The sequence below is a fragment of the Siphateles boraxobius genome, unplaced genomic scaffold (assembly GCF_051911475.1).
Source record: "Siphateles boraxobius isolate OS27281-9 unplaced genomic scaffold, OSU_SipBor_1 35, whole genome shotgun sequence".
Taxonomy (NCBI): Eukaryota; Metazoa; Chordata; class Actinopteri; order Cypriniformes; family Leuciscidae; genus Siphateles; species Siphateles boraxobius.
In genome coordinates this window covers 8952142-8969168 of record NW_027508975.1, presented here as the reverse complement: position 1 = coordinate 8969168, position 17027 = coordinate 8952142, and the positions used below count along the sequence as shown (strand labels likewise).

The window sequence follows — 17027 nt, the reverse complement described above, 5'->3', positions numbered from 1 at the left end:
AATATTAAAAACCTTGAAAATCCCATAGACTTTCATTGCAGAATGTTCAAATTGAGCCAAGGCATACCCAGTAGTGCACAAAAACTCAAATCTAAACTGACTGAAGCCCTAGACTCCATTAAACTACCATTCAATGGACTAATAAACTTATCTATCTTTTCTTTCTTTCTATCCTTCTAACAAATCTTTTTCTTTCTTACTATTCTTTCTTTTTTCTTTCTAACTAATCTATCTTTCTTTCTTTCTAACTAATCATTCTTTCTTTCTAACCAATCTTTCTTTCTAACTAATCTTTCTTTGTTTCTAACCAATCTTTCTTTCTGACTAATCTTTCTTTCTAACTAATCTATATGTCTTTCTTTCTAACTAATCTTTCTTTCTAACTAATCTTTCTTTCTTTCTAACTAATCTTTCTTTCTTTATTTTTTCAAACTAATCTTTCTTACTAACTAATCTATCTTTCTTTCTTTCTTTCTAATCTATGTTTCTATCTTTCTAACAAATATTTCTTTCTTTCTTTCTAACTATTCTTTCTTTTTTATTTCTAACTAATCTTTTTTTTTTAACTTAAACTACTTTAAACTTCAAACTACTTTGACCTTCTTCAATCTTTCTGGTCCAAACTTTCACAAGCCAACTTAAAGGTTGTCTCGACAAACGTTTTAATCTAGTTTTTTACTAGGAATCTTTTGAACATTGCACAATTCACATGTTTTACGTAACGCTTGCTACACATTGGATTTGATTAAACAATCTTCAAGTTATAGCCTCTTGCTTTACTGAGCATTTGCTTTATACTCATACACTGTGGTTTGCTTAATTTTACAGAGACTTAAGTTGTTGAAGGTAGAACTGCAGCAATTGGCTCCAAATTACATAACATTATACAATCATCTAAAGTTGTATAATATGGGGCTCGAACCCACTATCTCTGTGTCAGAAATCTGTCACTCATCTCATTGCGCCACTGGGAAATTGTGTTTTTGCTAAGATTCAGAAGGCCGTTTGCCTTGCTGAACTTACTGAAATCCTATTTAAACTTCTTCTTTTTCTTCGTTTTCTTCTTAACAAAAAAAAATCTGACTCTAACTCCTCCTAGAGCTTTAACTCTACATACTCCAAACTCTGCTCAGACACTCAGACTGTTCTGACTCGAGTTGCTATATCTTTTCTAACTAATCTTTCTTTCTTTCTTTCTTTCTTATTTCTAATCGTTCTTTTTTTCTAACTAATCTTTATTTTTTTCTTTCTTTCTAACTAATCTTTCTTTCTTCTTCAACTAATCTTTATTTTTTTCTAACTGATCTTTCTTCTTTCTTTCTTTCGAACTTTTCTTTCTTTCTTTCTAACTTTTCTTTCTTTTTTCTTTCTAACTAATCTTTTTTTTTAACTGTAAACTATTTAAAACTTTAAACTACTTCAAACTACTTTAAACTTCAAACTACTTCAACCTTCTTCAAACTTTCTGGTCCAAACTTTCACAAGCCAACTTAAAGGTTATCTCGGCGAACTTTTTAATCAATTTTTTTACTAGGAATCTTTTGAACATTGCACAATTCACATGTTTTAACGATTGCTACACATTGGATTTGATTAAACAATCTTCAAAGTTATAGCCTCTTGCTTTACTCAGCATTTGCTTTATTCTCATACACTGTGGTTTGCTTAATTTTACAGAGACAAGTTGTTGAAGGTAGAACTGCAGCAATTGGCTCCAAATTACACAATTATCTAAAGTTGTACAATATGGGGCTCGAACCCACTATCTCTGTGTCAGAAGCCTGTCACTCATCTCATTGCGCCACTGTGAAGCTGTGTTGATGCTAAGATGGAGAATCAAATTTTTAAGTATGATTTCAAAAGTTAAAAGCGTTTTGGCAAAAAAATTACTTATATCTCTGGAACACTAGGTGGTGCTCTGTTCAAACTTCTCATGTACCTTCAGGACATTGTGTTGATGATCCATACTAAATTTTGGTATCTGTAAAAATCAGTATCTGCGGATTCGACATGACACAAGGAATGCATTGATACCACATTTATGATTTTCTGACAAACTGTTCAAAAGTTATTGGCCAAAATAGCCATTTTGACCAGATCTCATGACCTGTAGGTGGCGCTGTTCCCAACTTTGGCATGGACACTCAGATCATGGTTCTGATGAAGCGTACCAATTTTCTTTTCGATTGATCAAAGTTTGGCCGAGATACAGCCTCTTAGCCAATTTTGGGTGGACCTCGTTAAGTTTGCGACACCATAACTTTTTTTTTCCAGTAAAACAAAAGAATCGGGAACAGTATTTCTATGCGGCTCAGTCTGAAGATCATTTGAGCACATGTTTGGAGACAATTCGACAAAATTTGAAGGAGGAGTAGCGAAAAAACTGTTTTACATTCGCTCCAATATGGCGGACAGACACATTGTTGGAAAATGACAAATGAGATATTGTCTGAATCGGCATAAACCAAGGAACATAATGACAAAGTAATCAAAATTTGAACAATTCTTTCAAAAGTTATAAGCATTTTTGCAAAAAAAACTGAATACTCTACTTTTCAAACTGGCCACTACTGTAATGGGCGGGGTCTTAATGTACAGTATTGGTTGTGATCAGCATGATGAGTGGAATCAGGTGGACTAAGTTTCATGTCTCTAGATCAAAGCGTTCAAAAGTTATAACCATTTCAATGTTGCATTTTTGAACTGGTGGTGGCGCTATAGAGTTGGTTCTAGAGACTCAAAATTTGGCTCAATTACTTTTCATGATCATCTCTATAACCATGCCAAATTTCATCATTTTCCTACTTACGGTTCATAGGGCTGCCATAGACTCCCATTTGCGGAATAATAATAATAAGAAAACTAACAGATACAATAGGTGGCTCAGCCCCTTCGGGGCTTGGCCCCTAACTAACAGATACAATAGGTGCCCTTGCCCTTCAGGCTTGGCCCCTAACTAACAGATACAATAGGTGGCTCAGCCCCTTCGGGGCTTGGCCCCTAAAAATACTGTATTGATTCAAGATTCAAAAGAAATAATACAGATTCATTTGACCCACTTTATGCATTCTTGGGGTAGTGATACAAAAATATTTTTCCCCCATCCTATGACCAAGAAATACAGTATGAAAAAGAAATTGATGAGGGTCAAAAACAAGTTTTGTAAAGAATTCATGGAATGTCAAATAAATACCTGTGTTTGATAAATATTTAAAAAATCACAGTATGCCGGGTCAATTTGCATTCCCTTTATGCATTCTAGGCAACTGTTACATGTGACCATTTTCAATTTTTGAACGTTTCATAGTTCAAAAGGTGCTGCATAACACAAGATTAAACAGACACTGTCAGGGTTACATCATCCAGATCACCATCTCCGCCCACTCGTTCCCTTTCACACAACCAGACTTTTCCCCGTTCATTATCCCCTGAGTACTAATCACCGTCACCTGTGTCCCATCAACCATATGGACTATAAAACACTCACCTTCACTGCAGTCACTTGTCTGGTCTCGTCATTCCATGGCTCACAGACTTCCCGATCACTTACCTTCTACTTACCGTCGCTTCACTCATCTTGGATCAACCCATCCGTACCAGCCATCGCCACGCCACCTGCAAGAGAGGGAAAGAAAGAGAGAGACTTAAAACCACAGCTAAGCTTCATTGAACTTTCTATGTTACTTCTTCTCACCTGTTATCTCCGACCGCAATCCTTCTGCAAAATAAACACTGATAACTTACCATCTTGTCTGATTCCTCTGTGATCCGTGACAGAAGACCAGAACACAGAAAGGAGTAATTATGCAGAATCAGTCGGATTTAGAAGAGGATTCCTCAGCGGCTAATCCTCCGGTCGCCGCGGCACTCTTTCCACCACCTCCACTTCCGCAACCTCCCGCTGCTTCGTTCACTGCCTCTGCGAGTCCCATGGCCCGGCCAGCGCCCTACTCTGGTGAGGCGGAGAAATGCAGTGGGCTTCTTCTCCAGGTATCCTTGTATATCTCCATGAATGAGCATCAGTTCCGTAGTGATACCGCCCGGGTGGCTTTCATTATCTCACTGTTATCTGGTCAAGCACTTCGATGGGCACAGTCATTGTGGGATTCAGATGCCCCGGTGGTCAAATCCTTCTCAAGTTTTAAACAGCACTTTAAAGAGGTTTTTGGGCAAACAATATCAGAACTGTCCATTCACGACCAACTCTATAACCTCCGTCAAGGAAATTCTTCAGTGAGTTCGTATACGCTTCAGTTCCGCACACTAGCCGCAGCTAGCGGCTAGAATGAAACCGCCCTGATCACCGCCTTTCGTCATGGTTTGAATTCCAACGTCCGCCAGCTGTTGGTGGTGTATGAGGACAGCATGGGGTTAGAGAATCTGATCCAGCAGACAATCCGTACAGCCCAGCGTCTCACCGCTTGTGATAGGTTTGTACCCACTGTAAGTTCTCCGCCTCGGGCGCCTTCAGTCACTCCTCCAGCACCAGTTCCAATGGAAGTAGACTCCACCCACCTTTCTACAGCTGAACGCCAGCGCAGATTTCAACATTCCCTCTGTCTATACTGTGCTTCCGACAAGCATCTCCTCAGTTCTTGCCCTGTACGACCTCCGCGACAGGCGGTAAGTGCCATTCAACTCTCCCCGAAGATTGAGCCTCTCACACGTACCAGAGTACATGTATTAACCTCCTGTGTTTGTCTCCCAGCGCAAGCCCTCATTGACTCCGGGTCTGCGGGGAACTTCATATCCACCCAGTTTCTCCAAAAGTTGAATATTCGGCGACGCCGTCTGTGCCGAGATCTTCCCGTCCAAACCATACAAGGCAAGCCATTAGGTCATGGTCGAATTCGCCATTATACACCCACTCTAACTCTTCGTATCGGCTGTTTACACTCTGAGGAAATTTCTCTTATGGTGCTGGAGGAGTCCACCGCGGATATCATCCTGGGACGTCCCTGGTTAGTACAACATCAGCCGGTACTCCACTGGGGAACTGGAGAGGTACTCCGTTGGGGTGAAGATTGCCATAGATCCTGCCTCAGTTCCATCCAGAAGGTTCATTCTTCGTCCCGTTCCAAGTCACCCGCGGGGGAAACTAGAGTTCCTGTCTGTTCTACTTCGGTGGAAAGCCCTGAAGTCCAAGTTCAAGGCAAAATCCCAGTGGAGTACCAGGCGTTCCAGGACGTATTCAGTAAGGAACTGGCAACCAAACTACCTCCACACCGGCCATGGGACTGCGCCATCGACTTGCTACCCGGAGCCACCCTTCGCAAAGGTCGTATATATCCTCTGTCCATCCCGGAACAGAAGGCCATGGAGGAGTATGTGAAGGAAGCTTTACATCAGCAGTTTATTCGACCATCTACCTCCCCTGCCGCTTCAAGCTTCTTCTTTGTGGCCAAAAAGGACGGAGGCTTGCAGCCCTGTATCGATTACCGTCATCTTAACTCTCAGACTGTCAAATTCAGCTATCCCCTTCCTCTGGTACCTGCCGCCCTGGAACAACTGCGTGGTGCACGCATTTTCTCCAAACTGGACCTTAGAAGTGCGTATAATCTGATCCGAATCCGGCATGGAGATGAGTGGAAAACTGCCTTTGTGACCCCCTCGGGCCACTACGAGTATCAGGTCATGCCTTTCGGACTGTCCAACGCTCCTGCCGTCTTCCAAGGTCATATGAATGAAGTCCTTCGAGAGTTCCTCAACCGTTTTGTAATCGTCTACATTGATGATATACTCATATACTCTTCTTCTATGTCTGAGCACCATCAACATGTCATCCAGGTCCTCGAGAAGCTGAGAGCACACAGGTTATATCTGAAGCTGGAGAAGTGCGAATTTCACACCTCTACCGTTCACTTCCTGGGTTATGTCATCAACCAACAGGGCATCCAAATGGACCAGAGGAAGGTGGAAACTATCCAGAACTGGCCACAACCCTCCTCCGTAAAGGAACTGCAACGATTCCTGGGGTTCGCGAACTTCTATAGACGATTCATCCGGAACTACAGTCATATCAGTGCTCCCCTCACTTCTTCCCTCAAGGGACGGCCCAAGTCTCTGTCCCTATCTCCCTCCGCAGTACAGGCCTTCCAGCGTTTAAAGGAAACTTTCATCACTGCTCCCATCCTCATTCATCCAAACCCGGACCTTCCGTTTGTGGTAGAGGTAGATGCCTCATCTACTGGAGTAGGAGCAGTTCTCTCTCAGCGGCAGGGTGAGCCACCCAAACTCCTTCCATGCGCCTTCTTCTCCAAGAAATTAGCCCCGGCGGAGCGGAACTATGACGTCGGTAACCGAGAGCTGCTGGCCATCAAACTGGCCCTTGAGGAGTGGAGGCACTGGCTGGAGGGAGCTAACCATCAATTCACAGTAATCACCGATCATCGCAACTTGGAGTACTTAAGGGAGGCTAAAAGACTGAACCCTAGACAAGCCCGCTGGGCTCTATTCTTCACACGCTTCAACTTTGTGGTGTCATATCGTCCCGGGAGTAAGAATTGCAAGGCTGATGCACTTTCACGACTCCATCACACCTCTGTTGAAGATCTTCATCCCGAACCTATCCTCCCTCCAGCCGTAATCCTCAGTCCAATCGTCTGGGAGGTTGACCAACAGATCGCCCAGGAACTGACACGTCAACCCGCTCCGCCGGGAGGTCCAGAAGGGCGTATTTTCGTACCTCCACATCTACGTACTCCCCTTCTGGACTCCGCTCACTCCCTTCCGGGCTCTGGACATCCGGGTAGCAAGCGTACCCTCTCGCTCCTCAGTCAACGGTACTGGTGGCCGTCCATCTCCAGAGATGTCTCCAGGTTCATCCGCGGTTGTTCAGTCTGTGCCATCACCAACACCCCGAGGAGAGTCCCAGAAGGCAAGCTCGTGCCGTTACCTCTTCCCAGGCGACCATGGTCACACATTGGTGTCGATTTCATGACTGATCTACCCAATTCAGAAGGCTTTACCTGCGTATTCGTTGTTATGGACAGGTTCTCTAAAGGTTGTAAGCTGATTCCCTTACCTGGTCTTTCCACTGCGTTACAAGCAGCTGAAGCTCTATTCCACAACGTCTTTAGGAACTTCGGCCTCCCAGAGGATATCGTCTCGGATCGGGGACCTCAGTTCATCTCAAGAGTATGGCAAGCCTTCTTCAAACTCCTCGGGGTCACCATCAGCCTTTCCTCAGGCTACCATCCGCAGACTAACGGCCAGACTGAGCGGAAGATTCAGGAGATTGGACGTTACCTGCGGACGTACTGCCATCAGTACCAGGACAGCTGGAACCGTTACCTCCCATGGGCTGAGTATGCCCAAAACTCTCTGCGGCAGAACACCACCGGGCTCACCCCCTTCCAGTGTATCCTTGGTTACCAGCCTCCACTCTTTCCTTGGTCGGGTGAGCCCTCGGAGGTTCCAGCTGTCGACTTCTGGTTCCATCAGAGCGAGGGGGTATGGGACTCAGCTCATGTGCATCTACAGCAGGCAGTACGGAGACACAAGGAACAAGCGGACCGTCACCGACACGACACCCCTCAGTATCAGCCAGGTCAAAAGGTGTGGTTGTCGACTCGAGACATCCGTCTCCGTCTACCTTGCCGTAAGCTGAGTCCTCGATTCATCGGACCATTCACCATCCAGAGGCAGTTGAACGAAGTGACCTACAGGCTCAATCTTCCCCCTCATTTCAGGATTGCTCCTTCATTCCATGTTTCCTTACTTAAACCCTTCACTGACCCTGTCACCCCTGTTCCCTCAGATAACCTTCCCACTGACGTACCTCCTCCCGTTCCCGTTGAAGAGGAGCCCATTTATCGAGTCCGCTCTATCATGGATTCTCTGCGGCGAGGTCCTCGGCTGGAGTACCTGGTGGACTGGGAGGACTACGGACCAGAGGAACGTTCCTGGGTCCTGCGAGATGACATCTTGGATCCAACGCTACTCACCCAGTTCCACAGTGATCATCCGGATCGTCCGGCTCCCAGGGGTCGTGGTCGACCTCGCCGCCGGCAGCGCCCGTCTCAGGCGTCAAGAGCCGCCTCGGGAGGGGGGGGTACTGTCAGGGTTACGTCATCCAGATCACCATCTCCGCCCACTCGTTCCCTTTCACCCAACCAGACTTTTCCCCGTTCATTATCCCCTGAGTACTAATCACCGTCACCTGTGTCCCATCAACCATATGGACTATAAAACACTCACCTTCACTGCAGTCACTTGTCTGGTCTCGTCATTCCATGGCTCACAGACTTCCCGATCACTTACCTTCTACTTACCGTCGCTTCACTCATCTTGGATCAACCCATCCGTACCAGCCATCGCCACGCCACCTGCAAGAGAGGGAAAGAAAGAGAGAGACTTAAAACCACAGCTAAGCTTCATTGAACTTTCTATGTTACTTCTTCTCACCTGTTATCTCCGACCGCAATCCTTCTGCAAAATAAACACTGATAACTTACCATCTTGTCTGATTCCTCTGTGATCCGTGACAGACATGTCATTTGTAATAAACTGCAATAGGGTGCATGGTCTTCAAAAAGGTTATGAACTTTACTGCAGGGTCAGTTCACCTTTAGATGTCAGTTCATTTTCATCTTCTTGATGAGAAGCCCTGTCCTCCAAAGATAGCCTACAGCGAAATGCATCTCAGCTGGTGATCACCAGCCTGGTGTGCATCTTGATGCCCCTCTGGAAGATGCTATATCTCATTTTGAAAGGCTTAAACAGACGTAAACGGATGATCCATCTAGCAACTCTGGCCTGCAAAGACAATCAAGATAATATCCAGGAGACAATAATATTAGAGAAGTCTGCTGACCATCCTCCCTCAGATGATATAGTTGCTGGCTATCTCCTGAACTGGACATCCTTTCTTCTCCAAATTAACATGCAACAAATGCTTATTGTTTACAAATCAAAGATGAACCAATGGTTCCGGTTAACCTCAATCTGTGACTATACTGAGTTACTCATTCAAAAAAAAAATGTGTCATATAAATACAGTCATATTATCAGAAATTAATGCCAAAAGGACATCACAAAGAACAAGTACACTACTTAAAAGTAGATAAAAGGCTGCATATTATTACTGTGACTGTTATTGAAAATACTTTGTCTGCAGTAACTTTTTGGCTGTATAATAAATGTAGCCTATTTGTGTTATTAGAATGTAATTTGCCTGTAGCCTACATCAACAAGTGCTTACGTAGGCTAATGTAAATTATTTGTAAATTGAAATGCATTACTTTACTCGTTACATCAGAAAAGTAATCTTAATACATATTGTAGGCCTATGCTTTAGGCTACTTGTTACATCGTAATCTGATTACGTAAAACTCGTATTTTTCCACAATCTGAAAACATAAATGTATTTCAGTCTGAATTTTCTCAGAGAGGAGAGCTACGTGTCCATCTTGAACATAATCAGAATGATCAGCTAATAAGGGTAAATCGACATACTCTTTCAGAGTCGTAGCCTACCTTCAACGGTTGATCTTTAATGGAATCACGTCCTCATGTTCTGATTTTAAAAACACGCGAAGTTCAACTTGTATGAAGTTCTTCATCTAGCCTACTGGTCGAACGGGAATAAACTCATTTGTGTTTGGAATATTTTGCGTTCATATTTTTTGTATATTTTATGGTTTTCACAGGATTTTAAATCATTAAAATCTTTAAACTATTTTTTTTTATTCAAGGGTTTCTTAAAAACTGTTAAATACACACAATATTGCTGTGTCATTAGTGCATTAGGCCCGTGTTTAGTATATCTTCAGTTAAAACCAAAATCCAAAACTGCATACGCGACACACTACTGACACATCAGAAAATCAATATAACAGATCTTCAAATCTTGTTTTTCATGACTTAAGAGCAATAAAAAATATAGAAAAAAAATCCTGACTAAAGTTGTCATAATTCATTTTGTTTTAATTCATTATTTAGTTGTAAACTTGTAAAGTTGTAAACTTTATCTAATTGAAATAACCAAGTACACATGAAAGTATTATGCTATCATTTAGGACCTTTCTCGTTATATAGAAAACATTCTGGCACAAAGTGTTCTAAAAAATTGAGACAAGAACCATAATGTTATATATGGAACCCCAAGAATGCATGGTGAATATCAGTCAGTAGCTAGCAGTTCCCTATCGGTCAGTCACTACAACGTAGGTCATGACTGACCAATAGGAATCTCGCTAGAGAGGCCAATCTACTTCGAGTGAAACTAAAACAAGCCAATACACATTGGCGTGCAATCATTTGTATCAGCTGCGCGCCCTCGTTAGCGCGGGTATAAACGAGCAGCTGGTGCGATTGCACACTAGCTTTTTGCTTCGGAGCCAAACACTTCGATGTCTCTGCTTTCAGTTGAAACCAACTACTACGAGCCTTTCTGGACCTCTCCTTCCCGGTGCGGGCGTGACAGCACGGCAGCGCGAGCAGTTTCTCTTTCTCTCTCTTTCTTTTTTTTTATTTTAAAAACTGAGCAAAGAAAAAGAGCTGTTTTAACAGCTGGTGAGGTGCGCTTCAGAGCGCTTAAAAGCTGTTATAACAGCTGGTAAGGTGCGCCTGGCAAGCGCTCAAAAGCTGTTGTAACAGCTGGTAAGACCTCCAGCGAGAGAGATCCAGCGCACAGACGGGTGCACATTCCCGTCTGTGATCGCTGTGGCTGTTCCCCTGCGTGCTTCAGCACCAGTGAGAGTAGTCCCTAAAAGAGCTCACACAGATAGTTCGCGTCTTTTTCAAGATGACGTTCTATCCGTGTGTTTCTGGATGCGGTCGTTACCTGGGGTCGCGGGATGGTCACGATCGCTGCCTCGTGTGTCTGGGCCTCGAACACGCACAGGCAGCGTTCGTGGATGAGTCATGTACCCATTGTGGGAAGATGACCATCTCGGAGCTGAGGTCGAGACTCACGTTCCTGCAAAGGGGCGGAGTCCCCGTGCCTGCACCTCGTTCCAACCCCCCTTCGCGGGTTGCTTCGGGCAGTGACACGGGTGACCTGAGGATTACAGTGAGCGCGCTTCCTTCGGGGAACCAACCCCCTAGGAACCCTCACTCCTCTCATGCTCCGCAACCAGTTGAGCTGCCAACGGAACGTTCTGGACCGTCCTCGAGATGTGTACCGGTCGTTTCGTTCGGCGCTCCCTGCGACGACCAGATGTCGATCGCTGCATCGGAGGGTGGGTCAGACCTCTCTGCGGACGACGGCTCGGAGCCGCTGCCTCCTTCAGGTGTGTCAGCGGTGCCCGAGTCGGACCCGGAGATGATGGCCATGCTTTCCCGGGCCGCCAACAGGATCGGGCTCGTGTGGAACCCTCCACCGTGTCCCGAGCCCTCGAGGTTGGACGATTGGTATCTCGGGGTGGCGCGCGCTGGTTCTCAGCAACCCACCCCAGTGCCTTTCTTCCCGGAAGTGCATGAGGAGCTCACAGGGACGTGGACGGCACCTTTTACTGCCCGAAACCGTCTCGGTGGCTCCTCCTCCCTCACCACCCTTGATGGCGGGGCAGCTAAGGGATACGCGCGTATCCCGCCAGTGGAACGGGCCGTTGCTATGCAACTGTGCCCTAACTCCACTTGGCGTGGAGAACCGTGTCTTCCTTCCCGGGCCTGTAAGTACTCGTCGGACCTGACCGGCAAGGCTTACAAGGCCTGTGGGGAAGCTGCCTCTGCCATGCACGCTATGGCGTTGTTGCAGGTTCATCAGGCCAAGGCACTGAAGGACCTGCACGAGGGTGGTCATGATCCACAAGTTCTCCAAGAACTTCGTGCCGCAACTGACCTCGCGCTTCGTGCGACGAAGGTCACTGCGCGGTCAGTGGGTCGTGCGATGTCCACACTAGTGGTCCAGGAACGCCACCTCTGGCTGTGTCTGGCTGACATGCGGGAGACCGACAAGATCAGGTTCCTTAACTCCCCCGTGTCCCAGACCGGCCTCTTCGGCGACGCGGTCGAGAACTTCGCCCAGCAGTTCTCGGCTGTACAGAAGCAGACTGAGGCCATTAAACATATCCTGCCGCGGCGGTCAGCTGCTGCCTCCACCCCACCGCCCGCGGCTCCTCGGTCTGCTCGTCGCCGTGGGCGTCCGCCTGCGTCTGCCCCTGCTCCCGCGCCGCAGCAGCAGCCTCCATCCAAGCGGCACCGTGGAGCCAGTCGCAGGCAGGGCGCCCCGCCCGTCCAGGCCCCCGCCAAGAGGGGCGGCAAAGCCAAGGGTAAGCGGCCCTAGGACGGGCGACCCAGAGGTGGAAGGGACTGCTCTCCAGGAGACGATGACTGCATCGCTCCCTCCCCCGGAAGAGGGCCGGGTGGAAAATCCTTTGTTCCGTTTTGTTTGTGTTCCGCCGCTGGCCTTAAAACCAGCGGTACCCAAATTTTCAATAAAAGAGCAGTTTCTATCATCTCTGGGTCCGAAGAGGGCCCGGAGAGTAGTGGGGGGTCAGAATCCTCACCACTCTCATCCGCCTCTTCTATCGCCAGCCGGCAGCTGCGTACGGTCCGAGAACGCCATCGAGCCGCCTCCCGCACCTCCTGCCCCGTGGAACCAGGTAAGTGCTGCACAGCACACTCAGACCCCGCTACGGGCCGCCTCCCAGAGAGAGCCTCCCGAGCTGCGTCCCTGTGTTCCACCTCGCTGCCCCACTCTGGGTACGCCTTCGGTCCCTTTGGTCCCGCTTGTACGGTCTCTGCGAGCCTGGTTAGCGCTCCCCAGGCCGTCTCGCTGGCTCATTCGAACCATCAGGCTCGGCTATGCGATTCAGTTCGCCCGGCGTCCCCCCAAGTTTCGGGCCATCCACTCCACTACAGTGAGAGCAGCCGATGCCCATGTCTTGCGTGCGGAGATCGCAGTCCTACTGGCGAAGGATGCGATAGAGCCGGTCCCTCCAGCCGATATGAGGTCAGGGCACTACAGTCCCTACTTCATTGTACCCAAGAAAGGGGGTGGGTTACGACCGATCTTGGATCTGCGAGTTTTGAATCGGAGCCTCCACAAGCTACCGTTCAAAATGCTCACGCAGAGACACATTTTCGAATGCATCCGTCCCCAAGATTGGTTTGCAGCGATCGACCTGAAGGACGCGTACTTTCATGTCTCGATTCTTCCTCGACACAGGCCATTTCTGCGCTTTGCGTTCGAGGGTCGAGCATATCAGTACAAAGTCCTACCCTTCGGGCTGTCCCTGTCCCCCCGTGTCTTCACGAAAGTCACGGAGGGGGCCCTTGTTCCCATGAGAGAACAGGGCGTTCGCATCCTCAACTATCTCGACGACTGGCTCATACTAGCACACTCTCGAGATCAGCTATGCGAACACAGGGACCTAGTGCTCAGGCACCTCAGCCAGTTGGGTCTTCAGGTCAACTGGGAAAAGAGCAAACTCTCCCCTGTGCAGAGGATCTCTTTTCTCGGTATGGAGTTGGATTCGGTCGCCCAGACAGCGCGCCTCACAGAGCAGCGTGCTCAGTCGGTGCTGAACTGCTTGAACACGTTCAAGGGCAGGACAGCGGTCCCACTGAAACTCTTTCAGAGGCTCCTGGGGCATATGGCAGCAGCATCAGCGGTAACCCCGCTCGGCCTGCTACATATGAGACCGCTTCAGCACTGGCTTCACGGCCGAGTCCCGAGATGGGCGTGGCATCATGGCACTCACCGGGTGGCAATCACACCGGCGTGCCGCCAGACCTTCAGCCCATGGTCAGACCCCTCGTTCCTGCGGGCAGGAGTTCCCTTGGAACAGGTGTCCAGGCACGCTGTGGTATTCACAGATGCCTCTGCCACCGGCTGGGGTGCCACGTACAACGGGCATGCAGTGTCAGGGGTGTGGACGGACCCTCAACTGCATTGGCACATCAACTGCCTCGAGTTGCTAGCAGTACATCTCGCCCGGACCCGCTTGAAAAGACGGCTACAGGGCAGGGACGTGCTGGTCCGTACGGACAACACTGCGACCGTTGCGTACATCAACCGACAAGGTGGTCTACGCTCCCGTCGCATGTCGCAACTCGCCCGCCATCTCCTCCTCTGGAGTCAGAAGCATCTGAGGTCGCTTCGAGCCATGTATGTCCCCGGCTTGCTCAACCGTGTGGCCGACGAGCTATCACGAGCTGTGCTCCCGGGAGAATGGCGACTCCACCCCCAGGCGGTTCAGCTGATCTGGAGAGAGTTCGGGGAGGCTCAGGTAGACCTGTTTGCCTCCTCAGAGACCTCCCACTGCCAGCTGTTTTACTCCCTGACCGAGGGAACACTCGGCACGGACGCACTGGCACACAGCTGGCCCCGGGGCCTTCGCAAATATGCGTTTCCCCCAGTGAGCCTACTTGCGCAGACACTGTGCAAAGTCAGGGAGGACGAGGAGCAGGTCCTTCTGGTGGCTCCCTATTGGCCCACCCGGACTTGGTTCCCAGAACTCATGCTCCTTGTGACAGTCCCTCCCTGGCCCATTCCTCTGAGGAAGGACCTTCTGACTCAGAGACGGGGCACCCTATGGCACCCGCGTCCAGACCTCTGGAAACTCCATGTCTGGTCCCTGGACGGGACGCGGAGGGTTTAGGTGACTTACCCCCTGAGGTACTTAACACCATCACTTCAGCACGGGCGCCGTCCACGAGACGTGTTTACGCCCTGAAGTGGAACCTGTTCGTCGAGTGGTGTTCTTCTCGCCGAGAAGACCCCCGAAGATGTCCGATAGGGTCTGTGCTTTCCTTCTTGCAGCAGGGGTTGGAGCGTAGACTGTCTCCCTCCACCCTCAAAGTACATGCTGCCGCTATTTCAGCTTATCACGACCACATAGATGGCAAAGCAGTGGGAAAGCACGACCTGGTCGTCAGGTTTCTTAGGGGGGCGAGACGATTAAATCCTCCTCGACCCCCCTCCATACCCTCTTGGGATCTTTCCCTGGTGCTTCGAGCACTTCAGGATGTTCCCTTTGAGCCTCTGCAGTCAGTAGACTTAAAGCTTCTTTCCATGAAGACTTTGCTGCTGGTTGCACTGGCCTCTGTCAAGAGGGTAGGAGACCTGCACGCTTTTTCGGTCGACGAATCGTGCCTAGAGTTCGGGCCGGGTGACAGCCACGTGGTACTAAGACCCCGGCCTGGCTATGTGCCCAAGGTTCCTACCACTCCCTTCAAAGACCAGGTAGTGAACCTGCAAGCGCTGCCTTTGGAGGAGGCAGACCCAGCCCTGGCTTTGCTCTGTCCCGTTCGCGCTCTGCGTATGTACGTGGACAGAACTCAAAGCGTCAGGACCTCAGACCAGCTCTTTGTCTGTTACGGAGGCCAGCAGAAGGGAAAGGCTGTCTCCAAGCAGAGGATGGCCCACTGGATAGTGGATGCCATCGCCTTGGCTTACCAAGCACAAGGCGTGCCCTGCCCGCTCAGGTTGCATGCACACTCCACGAGAGGCGTTGCATCCTCCTGGGCGCTGGCACGTGGCTCCTCGCTAACAGATATCTGTAGAGCTGCGGGCTGGGCGACACCTAACACGTTCGCTAGATACTATAGCCTACGTGTAGAGCCGGTGTCCTCCCGTGTTCTCACCCTAGACGGGTAGAAGCACTGAGAGGTCTGGCTCTGTCGGCTTGCTGCACCCTACTGTGCACCCTTATTGCTCCAGAGTAAAACCTGTTGAGTCCTCCAAAACCCCTCGGCCCGGACTTGGCGGAGCGTCCGGCGCCAGGCCCTTATCCGCTGAATCCTTGAGAACCGGATCTGGGCTGGGTTCCATTTGTGTGACCCTACGGGGATCCCATATGTGTATATTCCACGGCTGCTCCTATCGGAAGCCCGTGTCTTTCCCTTGGGCTAAGTCACCCTTTATTTCATATGCAGTACAGCCTTCGGCTAGTCCATATGCATTTCCACATAACTCTTTGAAGAAGTGGCTTCCGCAGCGTTCCTCCCTAAACAGAAAGGGCACGCTTTCCCAGTGTTATCCAATATCTCACTGTATGGGTTATTACGGAACAACAGTGTCAGACTCACTCTGTGTAAGCCTCCGCCTATCGTCCTTCCAGGCAAGAAGGTGTAGAGGCTTGCACGGGGGCGCTGGATGGGGTGCAGCGGCTGTGGCGCTTTGGTAGGGATTCCTATTGGTCAGTCATGACCTACGTTGTAGTGACTGACCGATAGGGAACGTCTCGGTTACATATGGTAACCCTCGTTCCCTGAGGGAGGGAACGGAGACGTAGGTCCCGTCGCCACATCCGCTGCCGCCCGCCGGGGCGGCCAGCTTTCTCAGGCTTGGCTCCTCAGCAAAAAACTAGTGTGCAATCGCACCAGCTGCTCGTTTATACCCGCGCTAACGAGGGCGCGCAGCTGATACAAATGATTGCACGCCAATGTGTATTGGCTTGTTTTAGTTTCACTCGAAGTAGATTGGCCTCTCTAGCGAGATTCCTATTGGTCAGTCATGACCTACGTCTCCGTTCCCTCCCTCAGGGAACGAGGGTTACCATATGTAACCGAGACGTTTTTAAATATTAAATAACCAATTATAAAAGGAATTATATTATTCTTAAAAATCTTATTTTAGATATAAATATTTTAAGACATTCTGATCTGATCCATTTACTGGTAATACATTGTGTGGTGGTGTATTAGCCCATTTGCTAATGATGCCCGCGTGCTGTATACCGTGTGAAAAGAGAGCCGAAATACCGCCGCTAAAACAGCGAGGGCGCTACACGATCTGTGATGGGCTCATATGTTCAGCCTGTTTTTCAAGGCTCGGGTACTCTTCCTCTAGTCTACCTGCACCGTATGATATGCCATAACTTTGAGATGCCCTGCATTTAAAATAAAATTCAAATTGATTCAAAATCATGCCTTCATTAGGCCCATTAACCATTTCATTGTCATCTTGCAATTTATTGCTAGTATCATGTGCTTTTGTTCCCCTTCAGCTAGTAGCACTTTTGCACTCTTACTGCGCTTTACCTGTATTGTTGCAATGATAATAAGATAAAAAGAGGTATAGCCTTGTAGGCTATATTAATACATACTTATAAAGTAGCCTAAACATGAGCACTTTT

At 48.5% G+C, this 17027-nt stretch overlaps 1 long non-coding RNA gene across 1 annotated transcript; it reads left to right on the top strand.

Annotated features, from left to right (window-relative positions):
* Nucleotides 1–2680: 2680 nt before the first annotated feature.
* Nucleotides 2681–3009, top strand: LOC143702631 (uncharacterized). The gene is made up of 2 exons (XR_013190478.1): nt 2681–2926; nt 2973–3009. It is a non-coding gene; the product is annotated as an uncharacterized LOC143702631 (long non-coding RNA).
* The last annotated feature ends 14018 nt before the right edge of the window (nt 3010–17027 follow it).